General features: G+C 41.9%; 1 protein-coding gene across 1 annotated transcript in view; it reads right to left on the minus strand.

Annotated features, from left to right (window-relative positions):
* The window catches only part of SORCS3 (sortilin related VPS10 domain containing receptor 3), a 962,887-nt gene that overhangs the window by 925,366 nt on the left and 10,685 nt on the right, over nucleotides 1–26,836 (minus strand). The window lies entirely within an intron of this gene.

Consider the following 26,836-nt stretch of genomic DNA (forward strand, 5'->3'; position numbering starts at 1 on the left):
TGGGCTTTGGATGTCCTTGTCCCACCACTGGCTGATACCCAAATGTGGGTGGTGGTAAACCACTCCATTGAGATTTGAGGCTACTACTCTTCTGGCATGGTAATAGGGACTTTTCAGCAGGAAACACATGTGTAAGTAAGAGGGAGCAGCCAGTGCCCAAAAAAATCTCACTTGATGGTTTGTTCAGGCTGGTGTCAGTCAACGTACTGTTCTTCTTATATAAAAGAACTCCTCCCAGACATCCTTGTAGTTGTGCATCACTGCTAGCTACTGGGTGCTGCAAATTTTAGCAGTGCAATTGGCTGATCAGTTGCCTATTTAAACACTATAACTCTTGGATAAGTAAGAGGGAGTGCCCGGTGTCCAAAAAAAGTCTCACTTGATGGTTGGTAAAAATCGTTTTTTGGAGATAAAAGTACCGAAGTAGAGCCAACGTACTTTGGGGAAATTGCCTCCAAAACACACTGGCTCTATTTGTAAACTTTTATCTCCTTAAAAAGATTTTAGCAAACTATCAAGTGAGATGTTTACTTACTCAAGAGTTAATAGTGTTTATTCAAGCAAGTGATCAGCAGCAGGGGTGGCCCGTCCATTGAGGGCTCACGGGCGCTGCCCCCACCCTATCAATATGTCTAGCCCCCATGCAGGATGCCATATGCATGGATTCCAATGCGGGGTGGGTGTTTTTTCGAAGGATGTGATTAGAGCCAGAGGCTCTAATAGGTTTCAAAATAGTGGGCTCGGGGAGCAGAGCACTGCAAAATTAGTCCACCCAGGTGTGTTAAAGTAGTGAATGAATATTCGCTATTGCCACACTGATCCTCCTCCCAGCCAATCAGGAAGTGGGTCCTGGGACCTGATTGGCTGAAAGGACAGGTGATCCGATTGGACGCCTAGGAGGAGGAGGGAGGAGATGCACGGCAGAACCCACTGTGACCCAGAGGAGGAGAAGACCCCATGGAAGCCGGAAGCCACCGCCCGTCCACAACCTAGATGGGGTAAGTGCGGGGCTGAATGACCGAATGACACCGCCCACCAGTGGGGGGGGGGTGGGTAGTGTGGGTGACCCGACCGACTGACAACGGGGACAAACACCAGCCGCCACTGACTAGCAGATTGCACTGCTAAAATCTGCAGTACCCAGTAGCTAGCAGTGATGCATGTCTAAAAGGACTGACCGATCCGGGGGGGGGTTGTTTGCTGCCTCCCAAAAAAAAAACAATCTGCAGCACCCAGTAGCTAGCAGTGAGGCACTTCTAAAAGGATGTCGGGGATGTGTTCATATAATGCTCAAGGAGAATAGCATATTGACTGACATCAGCTCTAAAAATCATGCCAACATATAGGGAAAACTATAAAGGGGGAACATTTGGAACTTTAAATGAGACAACTGGGAAGTAGGTGTCTCCATCCCTATCAATTGCAAATAAAAGGGGGAGGTTTGGGACTTTTAATGAGACATATGAGTGGAAAACACATTGGATCAAAAAACGCAAATTTATTAAAGATATACATGACATAATGCATATACATGCACAAATGATTGGTTGAATGATCATCATAACCAGTGGCCCAATGTTGGGTAATAACATGTAAAGGTATCAATCATGAAGAAAATCGTACAAACATCTTGGGCCGGTTGGCTCCATATAGAAATATAAGTTAACATTAAAATTGAGTGAATCACATCATATGTAGTAATATAATGCATCTAGTATAGCCTGTTGGCTCGACACGTTTCGGCGACTATATCGCCTCATCAGAAGCAAATGCATGTAATCTGTAAAGACACTGTACATATGTATAGGGAGAATGATTGGTGACAGAGAAAGCTAAAAGCTTTGAGAGGTGGGCCAATGACAGTACAGCTCAAGAGGCGAGGGGACTAGAGATAATTGAAGATGTTCAGACAGGAAACGAAGGCAGGCTCAAATTGCTGAAGCTTCAAATCTATATGCTTTAGAGATGTAAGTTTTCAGAGAATTGAGAAATGATCAGTTTCAGCACAGGAGAGGACTTGCTTTAAAACAATGGATAAAAAAGCAAGGTTGGATTTAAGATTTAAATAAATGTCTAGGCGCCCCACTGCCACCCTGTAAATAAAGTTCTGCATGTTTAAATACTCCGCATTATGACAGCGGTTATGGTACCTTGCCGAAGGGTGAACTTTGGCAAATATTTTACAGTTTCGCTCACAGATCCGGAAATTGAACGCGCACACCGGCAGAGGAAGCGTCTGGGGACCCATCTGTGTAGCCTGTAGACGACATATATCTTAACAATGGCGCGGTTCATTTTGGGGTCACAGGCTGCAAAGGAGCGCGGAATAGAAAAGTATTTTCTGTGTTGTATGAAGTTCTACATCTTACAGTGTATGACTTCATGCATAGCAGTAAATGCTGTGTTTTTATGTTTATTTTCCCCTTATATACACTTTAACAAACAGTCCCAGTGAAACAATCCACTCTTATAGAGTTCTCTGCCAACTTTATATGAAAAATACTTTTACAGTGCCTTGGAAAATTATTCACCCCCTTGGCTTTTTACCTATTTTGTTATATTACAGCCTTTGGTTCATTTTTTGAACCTGAATTATATGTGATGGATCAGAACACAATAGTCTAAGTTAGTGAAGTAAAATTATAAATATATACATAAAACTATTTTTCAGAAATAAAAAACTGATAATTGGCATGTGCGTATGTATTCACCCCCTTTGTTATGAAGCCCATAAAAAGCTCTGGTGCAACCAATTACCTTCAGATGTCACTTAATTAGTGAAATGATGTCCATCTTTGTGCAATCTAAGTGTCACATGATCTGTCATTACATATACACAACTTTTTGAAAGGCCCCAGAGGCTGCAACACCTAAGCAAGAGACACCACTAACCAAACACTGCCATGAAGACCAAGGAACTCTCCAAACAAGCAAGGCACAATGTTATTGAGAAGTACAAGTCAGGGTTAGGTTATAAAAAAATATCCACATTTTTGATGATCTCTAGGAGTACCATCAAATCTATCATAACCAAAGAACAGAAAGAACATGGCACAACAGCAATCCTGCCAAGAGATGGCCGCACACCAATAATTCACGGACCGGGCAATAAGGGCATTAATCAGAAAGGTAGCACAGAGACCTAAGGTAACCCTAGAGGAGCTGCAGAGTTCCACAGCAGAGACTGGAGTATCTGTACATAGGATGACAATAAACCGTACGCTCCATAGTGTTGGATTTTATGGCAGAGTGGCCAGAAGAAAGCCATTACTTTCAGCAAAAAACAAAATGGCATATTTTGAGTTTGCGTAAAGGCATGTGGGAGACTCCCAAAATGTATGTAGGAAGGTGCTCTGGTCTGATGAGACTAAAAGTTAACTTTTTGGCCATCAAAGAAAATGCTATGTCTGGTGCAAACCCAACATCACCCAAAGAACACCAGCACCATGCTGTGGGGATGTTTTTCAGCAGTCGGGACTGGGAAACTGGTCAGGGTTGAGGGAAAGATGGATGGTGCTAAATACAGGGATATTCTTGAGCAAAACCTTTACTACTCTGTGTGTGATTTGAGGCTAGGACAGAGGTTCACCTTCCAGCAGGACAATGACCCCAAACACACTGCTAAAGCAACACTTGAGTGGTTAAGGTTAAACATGTAAATGTATTGAAATGGCCTAGTCAATCCCCAGACCTCAATCCAATAGAAAATCTGTGGTCGGACTTAAAGATTGCTGTTTACAAGTGAAAATCATCCAACTTGAAGAAGCTGGAGAAGTTTTGCAAGGAGGAATGGGCAAAAATCCCAGTGGTAAGATGTGGCAAGCTCATAGAGACTCATCCAAAGTGACTTGGAGCTGTGATAGCCACAAAACGTGGCTCTACAAAGTATTGACTTTAGGGGGGTGAATAGTTATGCACATTGACTTTTTTTGTTATTTTGTCCTAGTTGTTGTTTGCTTCACAATAAAAAAAAAAAATCAAAGTTGCGGGCATGTTCTGTAAATTAAATGATGAAAATCCTCAAACAATCCATGTTAATTCCCGGTTGTGAGGCAACAAAACACGAAAAATGCCAGGGGGGTGAATTCCTTTGCAAGGTATTGTAGGTCCCATTCACATTTTGCATATAACAAAAATTGTGTTTTACCATTACAGTCAACATAATGGTAGTACTAGTGTCTTTGTTATTGTTAGGACTGGTTTTGGTGCTTGTTAATATGTTGGGCTAAACTACTACTCCCCCTGAAAAGTGATCTACAGTGTTTTGCTTTTCAAAGGGCAATTGATAGACAGTGAGGGTTGCCTCTTCATTGCCTACTTAAACCTTCAAAATGCTGACCCCCTGTGTTGCAATTGTGTGCATTGTACGCTGTTGCAGGGCGGTTTTGATGCAGCCCCATCCAGATGAATGGATTGTGTTTGGTGGTGGTAATGCCTGGCCATTTCCTTTTTTGCCACAACTGGGGCATGGGGAAAGCCCTGAGCTGCTACATTCCTGTGTACAGGTGGGCAATCAGAGAGCAGTAAAACCATCAATGTCAGTGTTAGTGTCCTGGTCAGTGTTCGGGTCAGTGTCCTGGCCAGTGTTCTGGTCAATATTCTGGTCAGTGTTCTGGTCAGTGTCCTGGCCAGTGTTTGGGTCAATGTTCTGGTCAGTGTTCTGGTCAGTGTCCTGGTCAGTGTTCGAGTCAGTGTTCTGGTCAGTGTTCTGGTCAGTGTCCTGGTCAGTGTCCTGGTCAGTGTTCTGGTCAGTGTTCTGGTCAGTATCCTGGTCAGTATTTGGGTCAGTGTCCTGGTCAGTGTTCTGGTCAGTGTTGGTGTCAGTGTCCTGGTCAGTGTCAGTGTCCTGGTCAGTGTTAGTGTCAGTGTCCTGATCAGTGTTAGTGTCCTGGTCAGTGTTAATGTCAGTGTTAGTATCAGTGTTAGTGTCAGTGTCCTGGTCAATGTTAGTGTCCTGGTCAGTGTTAATGTCAGTGTCCTGGTCAGTGTCAGTGTCCTGGTCAGTGTTAGTGTCCCGTTCAGTGTTAGTGTCAGTGTCCCGGTCAGTGTTAGTGTCAGTGTTAGTGTCAGTGTCCTGGTCAGTGTTAGTGTCAGTGTCCTGGTCAGTGTTAATGTCAGTGTTAGTGTCAGTGTCCTGGTCAGTGTTAGTGTCAGTGTCCTGGTCAGTGTTAATGTCAGTGTTAATGTCAGTGTTAGTGTCAGTGTCCTGGTCAGTGTTAGTGTCAGTGTCCTGGTCAGTGTTAATGTCAGTGTTAGTGTCAGTGTCCTGGTCCGTGTTAGTGTCAGTGTCCTGGTCAGTGTTAATGTCAGTGTTAGTGTCAGTGTCCTGATCAGTGTTAGTGTCAGTGTTTTTCAGGTGCCTGTAAAGCACCTGAAAATGCCTCCCCTGCAGCCCCAGTGTGAGAGCCTGAGTGCTTTCACACTGGGGTGGTGTGCTTGCAGGATGTTGGAAAAAGTCCTGCAAGCAGCATCTTTGGGGCGGTGGTGTATACACTGCTCCTCCCCCGCTACAGCCCACTGAAATTGAATTTAGCAGCGTCGGTTTTAGGACGCTATTAACCCTTTATTCGGCCACTGGCAGGGGTTAAAAGCAGGGAAGAAGTGCCGCTAAAATTACGGTAAAGCGCCGCTAAACCTAGCAGCACTTTATCGCTAACACGGCCCATTGTGTGTGAAAGGGGTCTAAGTGTCATTGTTCTGGTCAGTGTTAGTGTCAGTTAGGGTCAGTGTTAGGGTCAGTGGCATTGTTAGTGTTAGTGCCAGTGTTCTAGTCAGTGTTAGTGTCAGTGTTAGTTTTCTGGTCAGTGCCAGTGTTAGTATCAGTGTCAGGGTCATTGTTAGTGTTAGAGTCAGTGTTAGGGTCTGTGTTGGTGTTAGGATCAGTGTTAGTATCATTGTTAGGGTCAGTGTCAGGGTCAGGGTCAGTGTTATGATCAGTGTTATTGTCAGTTTTAGGGTAATTGTTAGGGTTAGTGTCAGTGGTAGGGTCAGTGTTAGTATCAGGATCATTGTCAGTATCATTGTTAGGGTCAGTATTAGGGTAATTGTTAGGGTCAGTGTTAGGGTCAGTGTTCTGGTCAGTGTTAGTGTTGGGGTCAATGTCAGTGTTAGGGTCAGTGTCAGTGTTAGGGTCAGTGTTAGGGTCAATGTCAGTTTTAGGGTCATTGTCAGTGTTAGTGTCAGTGTTGTGGTCAGTCTTAGTGTCAGTGTTGGGCCCAATGTCAGTGTTAGGGTCAGTGTTAGGGTCAATGTCAGTGTTAAGGTCAATGTCAGTATTAGGGTCGGTGTTGGGGTCAATGTCAGTTTTAGGGCCAGTGTTAGGGTCAATGTCAGTGTTAGGGTCGGTGTCAGGGTCAATGTCAGTGTCAGGGTCAATGACAGTTTTAGGGTCAGTTTTACAGTCAATGTCAGTGTTAGGCTCAATGTCAGTGTTAGGGTCAATGTCAGTGGTAGGGTCAATGTCAGTGGTAGGGTCAATGTCTGTTAGGGTCTGTGCCAGGGTCAATATCAGTGTCAAAGCCATTGTTAGGGATAGATAAAAAATGGACAATACCCACTATTGTTTCTTGGTCCTCTTATGGGTACAAACAACAAATAACACTCACATACCGTATATGCCCAGGGACATTTGGAGTAGGAGAATTTATTTTCTTTTTTTGGTGGGGGGAGGGGGGGGGGTCATGGTAATAGAAAGAAATATAATGCAAAAAAATATTTTCCATTATCTATTTTGAGGCATTTTTTCTTTGATAATGAAAACAATGAGATCTTAAAAGATTTGCAAAGTTCATCCCACTGTAACCCAGAGCAACCAATGGGATCGCACCTAACTGACGCCAAGCTAGTTCAAGATGGATTCCGACAGGTTGCTATGGTTACAGGGATTTGCTGGGTGCGCCGTTCCTCTGGAATGATGGGATTCCCTCCTTTGTTCTGAATAAGAGGAAGCGTATACTGTACATTTTATCACATTGTATCGACACCCCTCCTCCTAGCAACATCCCCAAGAAAAGGTCCGCGGTGAGTGCGTACGTCATGTCAGGATGAGATACACACCGATGCATTATGGGTACGCCGGCTGACACTATTAACACTCCGGCCCGTGAATAACCTCCGACAGAGTAATTAGTGGCGGCAGGTTTTTATCGCCCTTATTAATGGTAATATGTGCGCCGTCCTCGCCGCACTAACTCACCATGACAAAGAGTGGAGCTGACATTTCTAAGGCAGGGCCCGGGTCCCCGTGTAGGGGGCGGGGGAGGGGGCCGCGTGCTTATTTCAACATGGCAATGATAAATCTTACACCAGAGACACATTAACCTCTCTCTGTTTTAAAAATGGAGCAGGCAGATATAAAAGGCAGAATGATGCCGCTCTCTATTCATTAATACTTCTATGCGGTATGTAAACAAAACCAGCATTTAACCTGGCATCAGCCTCTTGTAGTTCCTGCAAAGCAGAGCTCAGACTGGGAGCAAGAGAAACAGCACAAGGAGCCAATCAGTTATGCTGCAGTGCAAAAAAGCAAAACACTAATAGGAGGAACAAGCAGAGTGACAGAGAGATGAGGTCATTAGTCTGCTGCTCCTCCTATCATTGGCCAGTCACAGGCTGGGGGAGGGACAAGCCCTGCAAATATTACAGAACTGCAGAATAGACAAATCATGTCCGAATGGGAGGATATGTTTTCATTCTAATCACCTAAACAATTGCAATGTTGTAATGAGAAAAGCTGCAGTTTTTGCATCACTGAATAAGCACAGAGCCTTAGTGGTTAGTGCAGAGAAGCACAATTGTTTTCTATGATAGTCAGCGCCATCTAGTGGCTTTAGTGCAACATGGCCACTAGATGGTGTTATCATGAGAAAAAAGTATGCTCATGTGGCCATAATGCAGTATCTTGCCTTACAGCACAGGAGTCCCTGATTTGAATCCTGGTCAGGATGCTACAGGGTGTATTTATAAAAAAGTCACATAGCTGTTCCTCCATCAAAACTGCAAAAAGCTAATTTGTTCACTGTTAATAAAGCACAACTGAATGTCCTCAGGCTATATTCTCTGCAATTGGAATGTGTAAATGTGGAAAATACTGCATTATGGCCACTATATGGTGCTGAGGAGCCTACTTATTTCTCATGAAGGTCAACGCCATCTAGTGGCTTATGTGAGGACTGGCCACTACATGGCGTTATCATAGGAAACAATTATGCTCCTCAGCGCCATCTAGTAGCCAAAATCCAGTATTTACCACATTCACACTTTTCAAATTGGAGAACATTCAATTTTACCCCATTCTCACTGAACAAAATGTCATGCAGTGTCAAAGAGTGAACAGCTATGCAAATGTGTTTTATAAATAATTCAAAAATATATAAAGTTGAATTGTAAAAAATGTTTAAAAATAAAAATAAGAAATATATATATATATATATATATATATATATATATATATATATATATATATATAGAGTATATTTTGTGTATATATACATATATATATATATAGTATATTTTGTATATATATATATATATATATATATATATATATATATATATATATTATTATTATTATTTTTTTTTTTATAGGAAGGAAGGACCCTGAAAATTAAAATGGCAGTTGTAGCAATTTTTCAAGTAGCACAATATTTGCACACAATTTTTTAGCAATATATATATGTGTATATATATATATATATATATATATATATATATATATATATATATATATATATATACAAAAAAAAATATATATATATATATATATATATATATATATAGTATATTTTGTATATTTCTTTAAATAAAAGAAAAAAATATGAAAATAGAAAAAATATAAATAACATAAACAATCTGGAGTTCCCATGTTCTCCTTGTGCTTGCACAGGTCTCCAGTTCCCGCCCACATTCCAAAAACATGCTGATTGGTTAATTAATAGGAAGATAGGAACTAGATTGCAAGCTCCCTGGGAGAGGGGACTGATTTGAATACAGAATGTAAAGTGCTGTGTAAATTGCTGGTGCTATAAGAATATCTGTAATAAAAAATAATGAGCCACAAAGGGCAAGTTTGTTTTTTTGTTTTTTAATGGTGACCTGACCTTTGCTGCCCCTATTATTTCATCGGTCTGTGAGCAAAGTGAAGCCCTCTGCTGACTAGCGCTAACCCAGGAAGATTCTCTCCTCCACCCAATGGGACAGCCTACAGTAGTCAATTACCAAGCACCAGGGAATCCTTTTCACCTGCATACTGGAAATGCCAATAATTTCTCTTCAATGTTGGCCAAGGCGAGCAATAATGTGCATTGCGCTAAAGCAGATGTTGAAAATAATGGGCTGCCATCGCATCAACAACGTGTCAAAAATTGGACGTGATTTTCTCTAGTACAATGGACTATGAAGCATTGTTGTGCATTATGTTGCTCTGCTACACAAGTGTGTCGTTTTAGTGTACTGGGGTGCCATTCAAAATAAATGACACTGCAATGCATCTAATGTTCATGTAAATTGGCCCTAAAGTGCATCTAAATCCAAGAACAAAAATTTTATATATTGCGGCTTACCCATCCTTAGACGTGGCTGCATTTGTTTTCTTTTTTTCTTTTTTATTATTTTTTCTTTTTTTCCTATAATTTTATTTTATTTTATTTTCCTACTATTATTTTATTTTTTATTTTTCCTGTTATTTTATTTTTTTTCCTATTATAATTTTTTCCCTATTATTATTTTTCCTTTTATTTTCACCTGGTGATCCTCCAGAAAGGCATTTCCTATCCTAGGCTGTCAACGCTCACTCTCTGTACTTATATTTAGAATAAAGTACAATTTCACCCTAGGACAGAACTACAGAACACCTCACCCTCTCCTTTTCTCCATAACATGGGGGGTGGGTGTTCTATAGTTCACAGAAAGAGCTGATAATAATTCTGATAAGAATGCAGTGCAGGCAACTGTTGGGATTTACATATACTTTAAATCAGTATAAATCCAAAATACAAAAGCGTAATTTATTTCAGCTTGCCAATCATTAGATGTGGTGGCTGCACTTGTTCTCTTTTTTAGGTTTTCTCCCTTCGGTTTTCACCTAGTGATCTTGCCAGTAACACACCTCCGCCCTGGATGAAGGAGCACAGGGGTCACCCTTGGACAGCAGCATTGTCAGTCTGGGGGGAGGGGAGTATTACATGGACTAGCAGATTTAAATACACTGACAAATTGAAACCAAACTCCAGTTCACACTGCATTATTAAAAATGTTTTCTTTTTGGTATAAAGGTTTTACATAAATAAATAAAAGTTGATAATTGTAAGCTTCCCTGTCAGTGGTAAATGGTTTGTCACATCCCTGTAATGTCTACATCTTCTGGAGAGCAGACTTACTGGCTGGATCACCATTAATACTGCTTTAGGCCCTGGTTCACACCGGTGTGGCTTTGAAATTGTGCTACTTAATCGCGATTTTAAAGCCACACATCAGTGCGATTTGCACTGCTGATTTCATTGCAGCTTGCGACGTCATACAACAGAAGTCTATGCAAGTCACAATGAAATCAGCGAAAAGTAGTGCAGGTCGCTGCAGCATAAGTCACGGAAATTTGAACGGTTCTATTGCTGACAAAGGGGTGCGACTCGTCATGCGATTTGGAATTGTCAAATCGCGTGACAAATTGCACCGGTGTGAGCGGGTGGCTAAGGGTTAACATAATGCCAGCAAGGTGAGTTGAGTTGAGGTGAGTTACTACAATGTATAAATGTCTTTGTTACATTTCAGTACAGAACATTCCAATGTGTCTTGGCAGCGAATACCTGGAAACTTTCAAAGGGCACTGCTCCCCCTAGTGGTCATGTGTCGTCAGTGACTCTGCAGAGCTCTATCCAGCTACAAATTCACCCACAAAGGGGATGTAAAAAGGAAAATGAGTTAAATCCTCCACATTATTAATATATTACACAAGGATAGGTTACAATATATCATTATATTAATATACAATCAGTTATAAATAGGCGCTTCCCTGACCACAAATATTTAACATATTAGGATCCAGATAGATGCTGGAAAATAGAGCAGAGTGTAAATGAGAACCTACCGCGGTGATGTCTGTAGATTGGCGTTGTGCCAATCAATGTGCCTTTTGACATGCTTTTTAAACTCACTTTGTCTGCCCATTTCTATTTAATTTAAATTATACCTAGAGCCAAACTTTTTTTTTTTTTTTTTTTTTTGGATAGAGTAGGGTATAAGCAAGGGTCACAACCAATGTACAACGTAAATTGCAGATGTATTTTGCACTTTTGGAAGCCACAGCTACAGCTTACAACCACTCATAGTAATGAATGGCTGTATGGTAGCTGTATGCAGCTATATGTCATACAGTGCCTTGAAAAAGTATTCATACCCCTTGTAATTTTCCACATTTTGTCATTGTTCAACCAAAAACGTAAATGTATTTTATTGGGATTTTATGTGATAGATCAACACAAAGCGGCACATAATTGTGAAGTGGAAGGAAAATGATAAATGGTTTTCAAAATGTTTTACAAATAAATATGTGAAAAGTGTGGTGTGCATTTGTATTCAGCCCCCTTTACTCTGATACCCCTAACTAAAATCTAGTGGAACCAATTGCCTTCAGAAGTCACCTAATTAGTAAATAGAGTCCACCTGTGTGTAATTTAATCTCAGTATAAATACAGCTGTTCTGTGAAGCCCTCAGAGGTTTGCTAGAGAATCTTAGTAACCAAACAGCATCATGAAGGCCAAGGAACACACCAGACAAGTCAGGGATAAAGTTGTGGAGAAGTTTAAAGCAGGGTTAGGTTATAAAAATAATATCCCAACCTTTGAACATCTCATGGAGCACTGTTCAATCCATCACCAGAAAATGGAAAGAGTATGGCACAACAGCAAACCTATCAAGACATGGCCGTCCACCTAAACTGACAGGCCAGGCAAGGAGACCATTAATCAGAGAAGCAGCCAAGAGGCCCATGGTAACTCTGGAGAAGCTGCAGAGATCCACAGCTCAGGTGGGAGAATCTGTCCACAGGACAACTATTAGTTGTGTTTTGCACTCCACAAATCTGGCCTTTATGGAAGAGTGGCAAGAAGAAAGCCATTGTTGAAAAAAATCCATAAGAAGTCCTGTTTGCAGTTTGTGAGAAGCCATGTGGGGGACACAGCTAACATGTGGAAGAAGGTGCATTGGGCAGAGGAGACCAAAATTGAACTTTTAGGCTTAAAAGCAAAACGCTATGTGTGGCAGAAAACAAACACTGCACATCACCCTCCCCACTGTGAAACATGGTGGTGGCAGCATCCTGTTGTGGGGATGCTTTTCTTCAGCAGGGTCGGGGAAGCTGGTCAGAGTTGATGGGAAGATGGATGGAGCCAAATACAGGGAAACCTTATGCCGCATACACACAACCTTTTCTAGCAGACTAGGTCCAATGGTGTTCCCGATGGACTTTCAGCGGAGTTCTCACAGACCTTCCGAACAAAGGACTTGCCCACACACGAATGGACTTATGCCTTGTACACACGGTCGGACATTCCAACCACAAAATCTGTCAGATTTTTTCAGACGGATTTTGTCTGAAACTGGTGTTGTATACACACAGTCGGACAAAGTTGTCAGAAAATCCGATCGTTCGGAACGTGATGACGTTTGTTTGTTACGACGGGACTACGTTGAGGCTACTAGCCAATAGCTTTGGTCTTGTAATTTGATCTGAGCACTTTGTCCGATCGGAAATCTCTACAAACGAGACCCGGCTCTCAAATTTTTTCCATCAGAATTTCTTTTCTCAGATGCTCTCCATTCAATCTGAAAGAGCCTGCGCTATTTTTCAAAGAAGAATGGGCAAAAATGTCATTCTCTAGATGTGCAAAGCTGGTAGAGACATCCCCAAAAAGACTTGCAGCTGTAATTGCAGTGAAAGGTCATTCTACGAAGTATTGACTGGCTGAATACAAATGCACACCACACTTTTCAACATTTTTTACAAATAAATATGTGAAAGCCATTTATCATTTTCCTTCCACTTCACAATTATGTGGCACGTTGTGTTGGTCTATCCCATAAAATCCCAATAAAATACATTTATGTTTTCGGTTGTAACATGACAAAGTGTTGAAAAACTTGGAAATTTTCAAGGGGTATGAATTATTTTTCAAGGCACTGTATATGCCATGCTGTACGTGGGCAAACTCACGCAGGTGCATAGGCGTAAACCTCTGGACAAACACAAGCTGCATTAAGAGATTTACACCCGTGTACACGTATGACGAATGCTCTTGAACAGCCAATCATTCCTATGGGTGGCTGTACACTACTATGACCCAGTAATGGAAAATGTGTGCTGTTCAGGATAAGGGAAAGCAATCCTGTGTCCACCACTGTGAGTGCCGGTCAGGGAAGGAGCTTGCCTCGGCTCCAAAAAACTGTTGAGCAAAGCATGGATCCCATGAAGCCGCACATCAATGCAGATCCATTGGTATTGGAATGAATGGCAGCAGGGCCACTGATAAGGCAGTACAGCTACTCGTTCTGTACCGGGCCCAGGCCCCATCAGTTCAAAAGGGGGGCCGGATCACCTTCTGAGCAGGAGTGACGGATGCACTGCCCTGCTTTATTGCCAACTCTTGTGGCCTCTGCAGCTCTGGCAACATCTCAGTTTTCTCCCACCAGCTGCATTCAAGGGGGATTGGTACCTGTGCCCTCACCTCCCTGCTGTCCAGCCCCTCCCCCCCCCCCCCAGATGTGCTGCTGGTGTCCCTCCTCTCCTCTCCCACTAGTAGCTGCAGATGGCACATAGGGGGATGTTTCAGATACAGAGTGAGGGGGGGGGGGGCGTTAAATATGTCCTGTTTACCAGCCCGCTCCATTCCTGAATGAACACAGTGAGCGATTGGTGCCAATCTGTCACTATGTTCATTCATCACTGATGCATAGTAAATTCTGTTTATTATGCTTCAGTTTGTGAATGAACAATAAACAGCAGAGGCTGCAGAGAAAGGGACTGGGGAATCTCTTTCTTTAGTCTCTTTCTCAGAGGTCTGATATTACACCAAAGCCCCCCAAACAGAGCTGTTAAAAAATGTAAAAATAAAAAAGGAAGGGGACCCGTAAGGTAGGCTGTACAAGACTCCAGCCAGGCCACTCCCTCAGCACACTCTAACTGCATAGACACTCCAAAACCCAGGTTATCCTATGTGCTTACTTCATGACAGTGGTGGAACTACTAGGGTCGCAAAAGTCGAACTTGCAACTGGGCCCTAGTGTGCCCGCTGCGGGACCGTAAAGCCTAAGTTGTGCGACTTGCTTGAGATTTCCATTACACCAAAATGTCACTGTGACTTGAATTGCAATGATTATATTGGAACTTCACTCTCAAATCATCAATGAATATTTCTAATAGACATGGGCGCCATCAAAAAAATTGTTTAGTTTTGTTCGAAAAAATAAATCGTAGTACGAAATACGAATTTTCGTTAGATTCGTAAACTTTTCGTTAAAATAAGGAAAGTTGAATTGAAATGAATTTAACTTTATGAGGCTTCCCCACCATCCCTGTGCTGAGTTCCTGGGTCTGTATACCCGCTGTGCCTATTATAAGGGGTTCCCACCATCCCTGTGCTAAGTTCCTGGGTCTGAGTGTATACCCGCTGTGCCCATTATGAGGGGTTCCCACCAAATCTGTGCTGAGTTCTTGGGTCTGAGTGTACACACACTGTGCCCATTATGAGGGGTTCCTACCATCCCTGTGCTGAGTTCCCGGGTCTGAGTGTACACACGCTGTGCCCATTATGAGGGGTTCCCACCATCCCTGTGCTGAGTTCCCGGGTCTGAGTGTATACCTGCTGTGCCCATTATGAGGGGTTCCCACCATCCCTGTGCTGAGTTCCTGGGTCTGAGTGTACACACGCTGTGCCCATTATGAGGGGTTCCCACCATCCCTGTGCTGAGTTCCCGGGTCTGAGTGTACACACGCTGTGCCCATTATGAGGGGTTCCCACCATCCCTGTGCTGAGTTCCCGGGTCTGAGTGTACACACGCTGTGCCCATTATGAGGGGTTCTCACCATCCCTGTGCTGAGTTCCCGGGTCTGAGTGTATACCTGCTGTGCCCATTATGAGGGGTTCCCACCATCCCTGTGCTGAGTTCCTGGGTCTGAGTGTACACACGCTGTGCCCATTATGAGGGGTTCCCACCATCCCTGTGCTGTGCTGACTTCCTCTGATTGGTGAACAAAACACCAGTCACAATTCTGTTAATTTGGATTCCAAAATTTGTTACGAATTTGTATTTTGTATAAAATTTGTAACCATCCCTGTGCTGACTTCCTGGGGTTTTAACTTTTAGGTTCGTTAACTTTTCGTAATAATTAAAATTTTTCATTATGAATTTGGATCCGAAATTCATAAACAAAATTTCGTATTTCGTACGGAATTCGTATGCCTAAAAATCCATATTTCGGATTCGTACGAATGTACGAATTTCCGGAAATTCGAATGAATTTTCGATTTGTACGAAACGAATCGCTCATGTCGAATTTTTAATCCTCATGCTGCTAGCATTAGTAAATAGATATGAAAGTATATCATATTTACTTGTTTTTAAACAGTTATTATTTTTTAAAGTGTTACTAAACCCAGGACCCTGCATTCACTATATCTGATCTCCCACAGTACACAGAACATGGAAATGTAATTATTTTAGTAAATACAAACTGCTAAATACCTTTTCTCATTAGCAGTATATAGCAGTCTTGTGACTTCTATCAGTGTCCACCCAAGCACTGATTAAAGCTTGTAGGAGGAGTTTGCTGATTGTCCTATAAGGCTGCAGGACCCCTGACCCTCTGTCTGGACAGTGCTGATTGGCCCTGTGCTGAGATATAAGAAAGATTAAACTGCGTCTGTCTCCGGAGAAAAAAAAATGTCTGCTACTATCTGTGTTTAGGTGACAGGTACACTTTAAAGTACGCCTTTGTTAATAAAAAGCATTCCTTTCTTTAGCTGAGAGCAATCCGCTCTCCTCCATCTGTTGCCTTGGCATCACCAGCTCCGCATCACCTATCACTTCCCGAGGACAGCTCAGATATGAAGAGGATGACCTATGACGATCGAACTGTGAACTAAGTGAAAGAATAGCTCATAATGCTGTGAACTAGCAGGAATACCTTCTAATCATCATTGGAGCTCCAGAGATGTATTCTTAAGAAATCCTGAATCCCACATTTGAATCACTTTTCATTAATGGCAAACAAACACGCCACAAAGCTGTGAAATGCACACAGGTGCAGAGCTTGCTCATTCACTTGCTGTCTTCTGATGACAACATGTCAGATCATTTTTGCCATGGGTGCAAAGTGAAGCATCAACACCCCAGTTTGCTGCCATTATGGCTTAAGGGGGGCAGCTGGTGGCAGCAGGGCTGGTGCTACCGCTAGGAAAATTAGGCAGCCGCCTAGGGCGCACTGCTGCCTAGGGGCGCCTGGCTGCTGATTTCCCTCCACATATGCATGGTCTGCAGGCTGCAGCATGTAACTAACTCAGTCTCAGGCAGCTGTTACGTCTGGCCGGTAGTGTAATTAGAGGTGCAGCACTGGAGCCAGCATTATAGGAAACAGAGTCTATGCTTCCTGTATAGAGCCACCTACTGTCACATAGGCAGGGTGAAGTGGGGGGAGTCAGGGGTGGAGCCAATGGGGGCGGCAAAATGAGGGTTCGCCTAGGGTGTCAAAAATACTCGCACCAGCCCTGGGCGGAGGGGTGCTAAAAAAACACTCCTCTTTGATGCCCCAAAGCCACTAACCTAAATAAGGCCTTAGATATATCCAGGACTGTCTGTCCGCAAATTTTAGAGGAAAGAAGTAGGATATGGGTTGGATCTTGAAAAGTAATTTAGAAATTAAATGTGCTTTTAACCTTTTTTCATCTGAGGGTTTAGTTAATTTACGGGTATATTTAAAAAGAAAATTACATAGACTTATAAAAAGTCAATACAAATAGGGCAAAACAAATGTAATTAGGTAATTTGCTGTACTGATTGAGTATGTTTCACTGATTTAAAACAGAAATACTGAATTTGGCATCTAGATGGCACCAAGTATCATAGAAAATTTCCATAATAATTAGATAAATGCCACCAAGCAGTATAGCAAACTCCTATAATCCCTTATGCCACCCAGTGGCCAAATGTGGTATGAAAATGTGGCCAAAAGTGGCCAATGAAAAAATATTTGACCAGCACTGGAATAAAAAAATGCATAGAAGTTCTCCCAGTGAAAGTGAATGTACATTTGTTCTATATGAATAGGGCAAAATAAATGTTGCTTAGGCTATTTCCTCTGCTAGTTAAATGCTTTTCACTGATTTAAAGTGGGAAATATTGTATTTGGTCTCTAGAGGGCACCAAGTTTTATAGGAAATACCTATTATTTTAGTTAGATGGCACCAAGTATATATTTGAAGTGATTGTAAAGTCTATTTTTTTTCACTAAAAATAAGTATATCTGCTCTGTGCAGTTGGTTTAGCACAGAGCAACCCAGATCCTCCTCTTTTCTGGTCCCTCTTCGGTGCTTCTGGCCCCTCCCTCCTGTTGCATGTTGCCTCTAGATGGCACCAAGAATCAAGGGAACATCCTATAATACTTAGCTATATGGGGCCAAGTATCATAGGAAATTTCTATAATCCCTAGCTAGATGGTGCCAAGTATCATAGGTAATATGTAACGCCATCTAGTGGCCAAATGTAGTATGAGAATGTAGTCAGAAGTGGCCAATGAAAAAACATTTGACCAGCACACTCATTCTATATGAATAGGGGAAAATAAATGTTAATTTCCTGTACTGGTTGAATGTTTTTCACTGATTTAAAGCAGATAATACTTAATTTGTCCTCTAGATGGCAGCAAGTATAATATGAAGTGCCTATGATACTTAACTAGATGGCTCCAAGTATTGTATCATTCCATGACTGGCCGTCATTATTGTATCACTCTCGTGACTGGCCGTCTCTCTCCTCTCCCAGTCTGGCAGCTACAGCGGGAGAGGCTGAGAACTGCTGATGGCAGCTGGGAGAAGGGAAAGAGAGGAGGAGAGAGGCAGCCGGTCGGGTAAACGCCGTGAGGCGCTCTGAAATTAGGTAGCATTTTAGGCCGCTAGCAGGGTGGTTTTAACCCCAAAGAAAGGGTTAAAAACTCCCATTTTGTGGTGCTTTCAAAACGCTTTTAAGCCAGTGTGGAAGCCCTGCCCATTCATTGCAATGGGCAGGGCATTTTGGGAGAGCTAAATACAGCACTCCCAACCCGCCCCACAGATGCTGCTTGCAGGCCTTTTGGTAACGTCCTGCATGAGCACCACCCCAGTGTGAAAAGTCACACTGGAATGAATGGGAGGCGTTTTTCAACCGCTTAGCAGAGGCTATTTCTAATGCTAAAGCGCCTGAAAACCTCCACCGTGTAAAAGGGGTCTTAAAGGAACAAGGGGTTACAAACACTTTAGGTAGATGGTGCCAAATATCATAGGAAGTTCCTATAATCCCTAAAGTGGAAGTAAACCCATCGATTTAAACAGTTAAAAAAAAAGGCATGCCGGGAATGCTAACTGCACATTGGCTGTGCTCTCAGCCAAACTATCAAACCATCCAATGGCTGGTGTCATAACGAATCACATCTGCAGCACCATAGCAGTTGAAGATTAAACATAGGCAAAGATGGCAGCTTCCTAGGCTGAAAACGATAGGGGAGTTTATTTCCACTTTAACTAGATGGCACCAAGAATCATAGGTAATGCCTATAATACTTATCGCCATCTAGTAGCCAAATGTGATATGAAAATGTGCCAATGAAAAAAACATTTGGACAGCACAGGAAAGAGCCTAATAACATTCATTTCTTTTCCCCATACGCACAGAACAAATGCAGATTTAGTTACACTGGCTGAATTACTATGCAATTGTTTTTATAGATACACCCCAATATATTTTGATGTATATATTATGATATGAAAAAAACATGTATTCCTATCCAACACACCCATGCTTTGAAAAAGTCAAATAAATCAGTTATTTCCTATTGGAGTCTTTCTGTCCTGGCGGTTTTCTTCCCACTCTTCATGTCTGTGGTTAATTGGCCACAAGGCTAGAGGCTGTGTTATGCAGAAGCATGTAAAATATCCCAGATCTGATGGAAAGGAGCTCATGGGGGGACATGAGAACCCTTGTGTAAATTAAAGTACATGGTTCTAATCTACTTATCTGCTTGGCTTCTATCATTTGACACTTGTTACGTGCCTGAGTGCCGCAAATTACAGCCCCATCTCCAGAAACCGAGCGCCTGTAAATTTCTGCCGAGCCGGCGCTACTGATTAAGTGCAAGATCCAGGGTCTATATCTTCTTTTTATCATATTCTGGACAATAAAAGATGACATGAATAATGAAGATGGGAAGGAAGAACAAATCAAAATAGGACTATGAAAATGGATGTTTCTGAGTTGTGTTGTAAGGTGCAAGCTGCAATTCTGCTCTGTCCTAGTCAATTGCCTGGAACATGCATCTATCTATCTATCTATCTATCTATCTATCTATCTATCTATCTATCTATCTATATAGATATATTTATATAGATATACAGTATATATCTATATACTGTATAGATATCTATATCTATCTATATATATCTAGAGAGAGAAAGAGATATATAAATAGATACATATCTATATATCTGTATATATTGTATTTTTTTTTTAATTATATAACTTTATATCACTACGTAATGCGCTTAGAAAACTGTTGGCGCTATATCAATTCTGTATAATAATAATAATAATAATAATAATAATAATATATTCTTTATATATACCGATAAATATATATATATATATATATATATATATATATATATATATATATATATATATATATATAAAGAGGACACCTTATTTTGGTTATGTCTGGACAGCTTTATATGTTCCATGTGTTTCTAAACGACAATCAAGGTTTTACAGAGTCTATTGAATTACAAAAAAGTTCATAAGGAATATTATATTTGATTGTGATATTTCTACTGTAATATTTCCCTATTAGGGCATGAATATAAGAAAGAACACTATATATATGTAACGCTGTATCGGTATATGTAATATTGTCACATCGGGGTCATGTTACTGTTTGGACAAATATCACTCACTCTCACTTATATTACGTATTCTTCACATACATCATGTTAATGTTTGCATGCATCACTTTAAAATGTAATAAAAGCAAAAAAACTAAAAAAAACACAAACATTATTTTGTCTAGCAAGTTGTATATGTTCTATATGTTTAGAGGTGACAATTAAGGCTTTACAAATAGTATTAGGGAACGTTCCCACCAGAACATGGTGAGGGAAACCCGCAATCTTTGTGCCACAGTTGCAATCTGCGGTGGGTGTCAATATTAAGCTAATGATATTAGAGATGGCCCGAACACCTCCTTGTTCAGTTTGCAGCAGAACAGGGGAAAAGTTCTAACCCGAATGGCGAACCCCATTAACCACTTGCCAGCTCGCCTCTGCAACAGGATAGTGGGCGCGCATGAGCTCAATGTCCGCTGGCGACCCACGATCGCTATGCACAGGGATCTGCCTATGTAAAAAAAAGTGATTCCCCATTCTGCCTAATGATATGTCAGAGATCTTCTGTTCCCAGGGATCTGTCATGTCCTAGTGAGCCCATCCCCCTTACAGTTAGAACACACTCAGGGCGCCTTGATCACCCCCCTAGTGTCAACCCCTTCCCTGTCAGTGTCATTTTTACATTGGTCAGTGCATTTTTACAGCGCTTATCAATTTAATAATGTCACTGTGCCCCAAAAAGTGTAATTTGGGGTCAGATGTGTCCGCCGCAATGTCGCAGTCCTGCTAAAATCAGATCATCGCTATTACCAGTAAAAACAATAAAAAAAAATAAAAGTCCCTAAATCTATCCAGTAGTTTGTAGACACGATAATTTTTGCACAAACCAATCAATATGCGTCTATTGCGATATTTTTTTTTTTTTTACCAAAAAAGATGTAGTAGAATATATATCGGTCTACACTGATGAATAAATTTGTTTCTTTATTTTTATTTTTTTGGATATATATTATAGCAGAAAGTAAAAACATTTTTTATTTTTTTTTAATTGTTGGTATTGTTTTTGATTATAACACAAAAAATAAAAACTGCAGAGGTATTTAAACACCACCAAAAGAAATTTCTATTTGTGGGTAAAAAGGGATGTCAATTTTGTTTGGGTACAGCATCGCACAATTGCGCAATTGTTAGTTAAAGTGACGCAGTGCCGTATCGCACAAAATGGCTGGTCATTAAGAGAGCAAATCCTTCCGGGGCTGAAGTCTATCGGAGCCGAACAGGAAAAATCAAAAGTGTCTATTCACAAGGGTTATATGCAAGTAATTGGCCACACAAGGGGTATGGGTGTCTTGGTACTGCCCTGGGGGACATGTATCAATGCAAAAACATTTTTTAAAACTATTGTTTTTTCAGAAGCAGTGATTTTAAAAATGCTTAAAGTGCAAGAGTAAAAATTAAACATTCCTTTAAATATAGTGCCTGGGGGGGGGGGGGGGGGGTCACCTTAGTCTGCCTGTAAAGTGGCACATCTGTAGTACATATAGAATATGCTGCAGCAAAAATGTAATTTATAAAGAAAAAAAAAACTACTCAAATCCCATTTAAAATGACTTGCGGTTGCAATTGTCAGCAAAGAAAAAACCCATTTTAAGTCTCTATATATTGAATAACATGATAGTACTTCCCTCTGATGCCCCTTGGAGAGTCCATGACAATCCACAATACAGCGGAGAGCGTAATTCTTCTTGCTCTCCCCCTCTGATTCCGACAGGTCATTATCTGGTTCCCTTGTGTGTCGCCCACTTCCGCATGTGGGAGATACCTGCCTCCAACTGTCTTGGTGTCTTGAGTGACTTACTGGGGGTACATGGCGTTGCCACATGGGATTGCGCCCAGTGCAAAGTGACTGTAGTTTGTTAAAAAATCAACGAGCATCTCGCCTCCCTAACTCCCCCCTGAGGAAGTAGGCATTGATTCCTGCGAAACTTGTGGGGAATAATATTTATAACTAAACGTGGATATTATTGTATATCTATTGATGGGATTTATTACCCCATGTTAGAAAGGACTAATTAATATACATGTGTATGGTATAATGTGGAGATGCTGTTTAAGTATTGTTGTTTCTTTTACGAATTTGCAGTCTGGTATGTTGGGTTTTGGTTAAAGAGGAGTGTAATCCCCCCATATTTTTAACACTGTATTAGTGTGGCTTACTCCTGGTCGGTGCCGGGACAAGGTCATCTAGAGCCAAGGGTGAACATGCCAAATTGCGCCACCCCCCCCCCCCCCCCCCCAAGATGTATGAGCATTATGCGTCAGCCAAAGTCCCCTCCCCCCCAAAAAAAGAAATCGTATACCAATCTGCATGCTTATCTTGTAAGCATAAATCCCCCCATACAAATCTGCCACCTGTTAAAATCTAAAATCCCCTCCCCAGGCTTACAGAGAGAGCGGAGATTGAACCATTGAACACACTGACCAGCCTTTTTATAGGTATGAAGACATTGGCGGTAATAAGGCAGGGAGGGCAGTGAAGCGCTCAGGTAAACGCCACAATAAATATTAGAAGCGCTCGCTTCCCCTGAGCCAGTTTAAGTGTAAAATCTTCCTGTTTGACTGGAGTGTGCCTTTAATATTGCAGCATCTCACTCTGCAATTATCAAAGTAGCATTCGTGTCAAAGTAATATCCGATCTCCAATATATTTGCGGCGAGCGCCGCGGGCTACGTCTGTATTCCACCTCGCTATTGATTACTTTTCTCCAGAAGGCAGAAATGAGATTCCTTTAACAAGAAATTATTCTGAAAACAGATTAGTGTACCATTCCGGCCTTACAAGCAGAAAACAGAAGCGTTCGGGAAAAGTCTGTCGCTGCCTCCTTTTTTTTTTTTTGCCTGTAACCGTTTCTGTCCTATAACCGGCAAGGACTGCAAATCAGTCATTTCCATACCGCTGATGCTGCCACGGAACGCATCGACACGCTTGACAGAACGCATGAATCACTGTCGTTGGAGACGTTTTAAAGATGTCTAAATTACATCTATTTTCACCTTAATAACAGGCTTAAAATATCTATTCTCATTCCGTTCTTTTATGATGGAAACTACATGTGCACAGCTCGGCAGAACAAACGTAATTACAGATTGCAATTCAGGACAGCGCACAACTCGCTCGCCGGTCTCGTGCATGAGCATTTATGGCAATGTTGCTGGGAATATACAAGGAATGGAGGATCTGGCGTGTCCTCCTGACCACATGGGTCCAGTGGTGAAGATCTTCTCTAACCAGGTCTTCTAGGTAACCGAAAACTGTGCGCACCCCAACCACAATGAGAGTTTTTGTTGGGTCCTCCATGACATGGTCCTCCATGAATTTCATAAATCAAGGACTGCGGATTTAAAGAAATAATTTGGCAAGTTTACCTTACAACCTTCTGAATTAGGAAATAATTCAAGTTGTGGTCTCCTGCAGTCAAGGGAGGAAAGTGGTCTTGGCTTGCCTTTATCCAGCCTTTGTGGAACTGTTTCTCCCACTGATAAGAATCACTATATCTCCCACTGACACCAACAATGGGGCAATATTCCTCCCAGTCACACTAACAATGGGCCACTGCTCCTCCCACTGACACCAATGATGGGACTATTCCTCCCACTGAAACCAACGATGGGTCACTGTTCCTCCCACTGACAGCAAGGATGGGGCACTATTCCTCCCATTGACACCAACAATGGGGCACTATTTCTCCAACTGACACCAATGATGGAGCACTAGTCCTCCCACTAATACCAATGATGTTGCATTATTCCTTCCACTGACACTAACAATGAAGCACTATTCCTTCCACTGATACCAATGATGTGCACTATTCCTCCCACTGACACCAATAACGGGGCACAGTTCCTTCTATTGACACCAATAATGGGGCACTATTCCTCCCCCTGACACCAATGATGAAGCACTATTCCTCCTCCCACTAATACTAATGATGGAGCACTATTCCTTCCACTGACACCAATGACAGGGCACTATTGCTTTCACTGACACCAACATGGGGAAACTATTCCTCCCCCTGACACTAAAAATGGGGCACTATTCCTTCCATTGATACCAACAGTGGGGCACTATTTCTCCCACTGAACCCAATTATGAGGTATTATTCCTCCCACTGACACCAACAATGGGGCTCTATTCCTCCCACTGACACCAATGATGGAGCACTATACCTTCCACTGGCACTAATGATAGAGCACTATACCTTCCACTGGCACCAATGATGGAGCACTATACCTTCCACTGACACCAATGATGGAGCACTATACCTGGCACCAATGATGGGGTACTGTTCCTCCCACTGACACCAACAATGAGGCACTATTCCTTCCACTAATACTAATAGGGTACTGTTCCTCCTCCTACTGATCACATGCAATTTTCTTTCTCCCACTGATGTTGGGGCATTGGGGCATTTTCTATTGCCCCACCAAATTCTGAAGGACAACAAACTTTCCCTTTGTTTAGAACATTTTAAGACCCCTGTATTATTTAGGAAATGCCCACAACAAATAAGGAAAAAAAAATCTAAGACTTTTTTTTTTCATGGATTTGGCCATTTTAAATATAATGCACAATACTGGTAAAAGTTTACTTTAAATGTAATGGTAATGCCTTCTATTACCTCCAGTCTATGAGCCTCCACCTTCTCTGGGTTCAGATGCTGATCTTCCCTGCACACAGTCTTTAGAGTGATTTATTTGTATTTCTTTCAAGCAACAAACATGTCATACTTACCTTCTCTGTGTAATGGGTTTTGAACAGAGCAGCCCTGGTCCTCTTCTTCTGGAGTCCCCCCGCCGATGCTTCTGGCTCCTCCTGCCTTCAGAGTGCCCCAATAGCGAGATATAAAAACTTCTGCCTTTAAAGTGGTTGTAAACCCTTACAAACCACTTTGACCTACAGGAGCTGCGGCATTTCCAACAATGGAGCTGCCGCGCGTGTCGGCTCCCATGCGCATGCGCGGGAGTGACGTCATTGCGGCTTCGCCGAATGACAGCGGCGGAGCTGCGAGACCCCACCGAGAAGATGGATGCGCTGGACTACAGGGGACAGCGGCAACTTCGCTGGCTCCTGTGTCAGGTAAGTGACACATAATGGGCTACTATGCGATGCATAGTAGTCCATTATGCTTTGCCTTTGCAGGGAATGAAAGAGGAAGTAAACTCATCAGGGTTTACTTCCTCTTTAAAACCACTCACTTCCTGCCCAGGACTACATGTCCCATGAGCCATTGCTCCTCACACATTCACAAGTTCTTATGCACTTATTGACATGTATGGTCGGTGTACTGAGCTGTATGTGTGCTGCACTGTATTTCCTAATATGTAAACAAACAATGTATTGTGTATGTAGGACAACTAATCGGCTGACTGATTAATCGATTATGAAAATAGTTGACAACTATTTTCAGAAGCGATTAGTTGTGTCGGCCCTAATTTAGTTTTTTGCATAACTCCTCCCAAGAGCCCCGCCCACTGCTTGCATCTGAGTTGATGGCTAAGGAGTAATGAGGCAGGTGGTGTTTTCAGGAAGCACCCTGCTAGCCCCTCCCACCAGAGACCTTGTGATGACATCATTGAAACAAAAACAAAGTATTTAATAGCAAAAGTTTTATTTATAAATGTCATTATTATGTCGATTGGGAGGGAGGAACCAGATAAAACACCAGCTTAAAGCAATGATTTACTAAGCCAGAGGATGGGAGATCTGCATAACAGGCAGATAATAAGAGCCAGGTAGTAATAATCAAGCAGACAGATGATCTAGACATTGGGCCTAGTGAGATTGTAAAAAAGTTTACAAGGAATAAAAAATTAGGATTGTGATTTCTACTGAAATATTTCCATATTAGAGTCATGAATATAAGAAAGAACATTATCTTATCTGAAGAAATCCAGCAACTGTAGCAAAATGTATTTCACAAAAAAACAAGATACCAGAAGCAGAACTATAGAAGATAGAGACCCTCTCCTGTTACGCAGAAATAAAAAAATACTGAAATGATTTTGCAAACAGGACTTGTATTTATATCAGCCTCCTGTGATCTCTGACAGGAAAGGACAGGAAGAAAAGTAGGCTGAATTGTCAGCCAATTGGAGGAGAGAACACAGGGATGAGCCTATCAGTACACTGATGTCCCTATACTAGCCAATTAAAAAAAAGGGGGGGGGGGGGGTGTGGATCCATGACCAAGCTGTAATGTTTTAGCTGTAGTAGGGAGAAGTGAGATCAGGGACCTGACTATACAGTCAGGCAGGGGTGAGCGGATCTCAGGATCAGCTGAACACTGAGGCCCCACACACATCAGAGTGTTTACCCAACTCTCCTCCCGACAGCAGCATTTTGGCAGAAAATAACGCTTGATTAGTTTTTTTCTGCCAGATGTTCTGATAGACACAGCATCCGGCATGTTTACAATCCGCACCATGGCAACGTGAAAATGTCAACTTATCAGCAGGAACAATTGATATTTCAAGAACCTGTATAAAGGAACAAAACTGGCAAAGTATATAGATTTGGCTGGAACAAACAGATTATTCCACTGGTAACATAGAGCATAGCATACAGAGTACAGGGGTGAGGGGTATGTAATATACAGCATAGCATACAGAGTACAGGGGTGAGGGGTATGTAATATATAGCATAGCATACAGAGTACAGG

This window comes from Lithobates pipiens, unplaced genomic scaffold (genome assembly GCF_037356315.1).
Source record: "Lithobates pipiens isolate NorthernLeopardFrog02 unplaced genomic scaffold, aLitPip1_a1.2 Scaffold_25, whole genome shotgun sequence".
NCBI classification, from domain to species: Eukaryota; Metazoa; Chordata; class Amphibia; order Anura; family Ranidae; genus Lithobates; species Lithobates pipiens.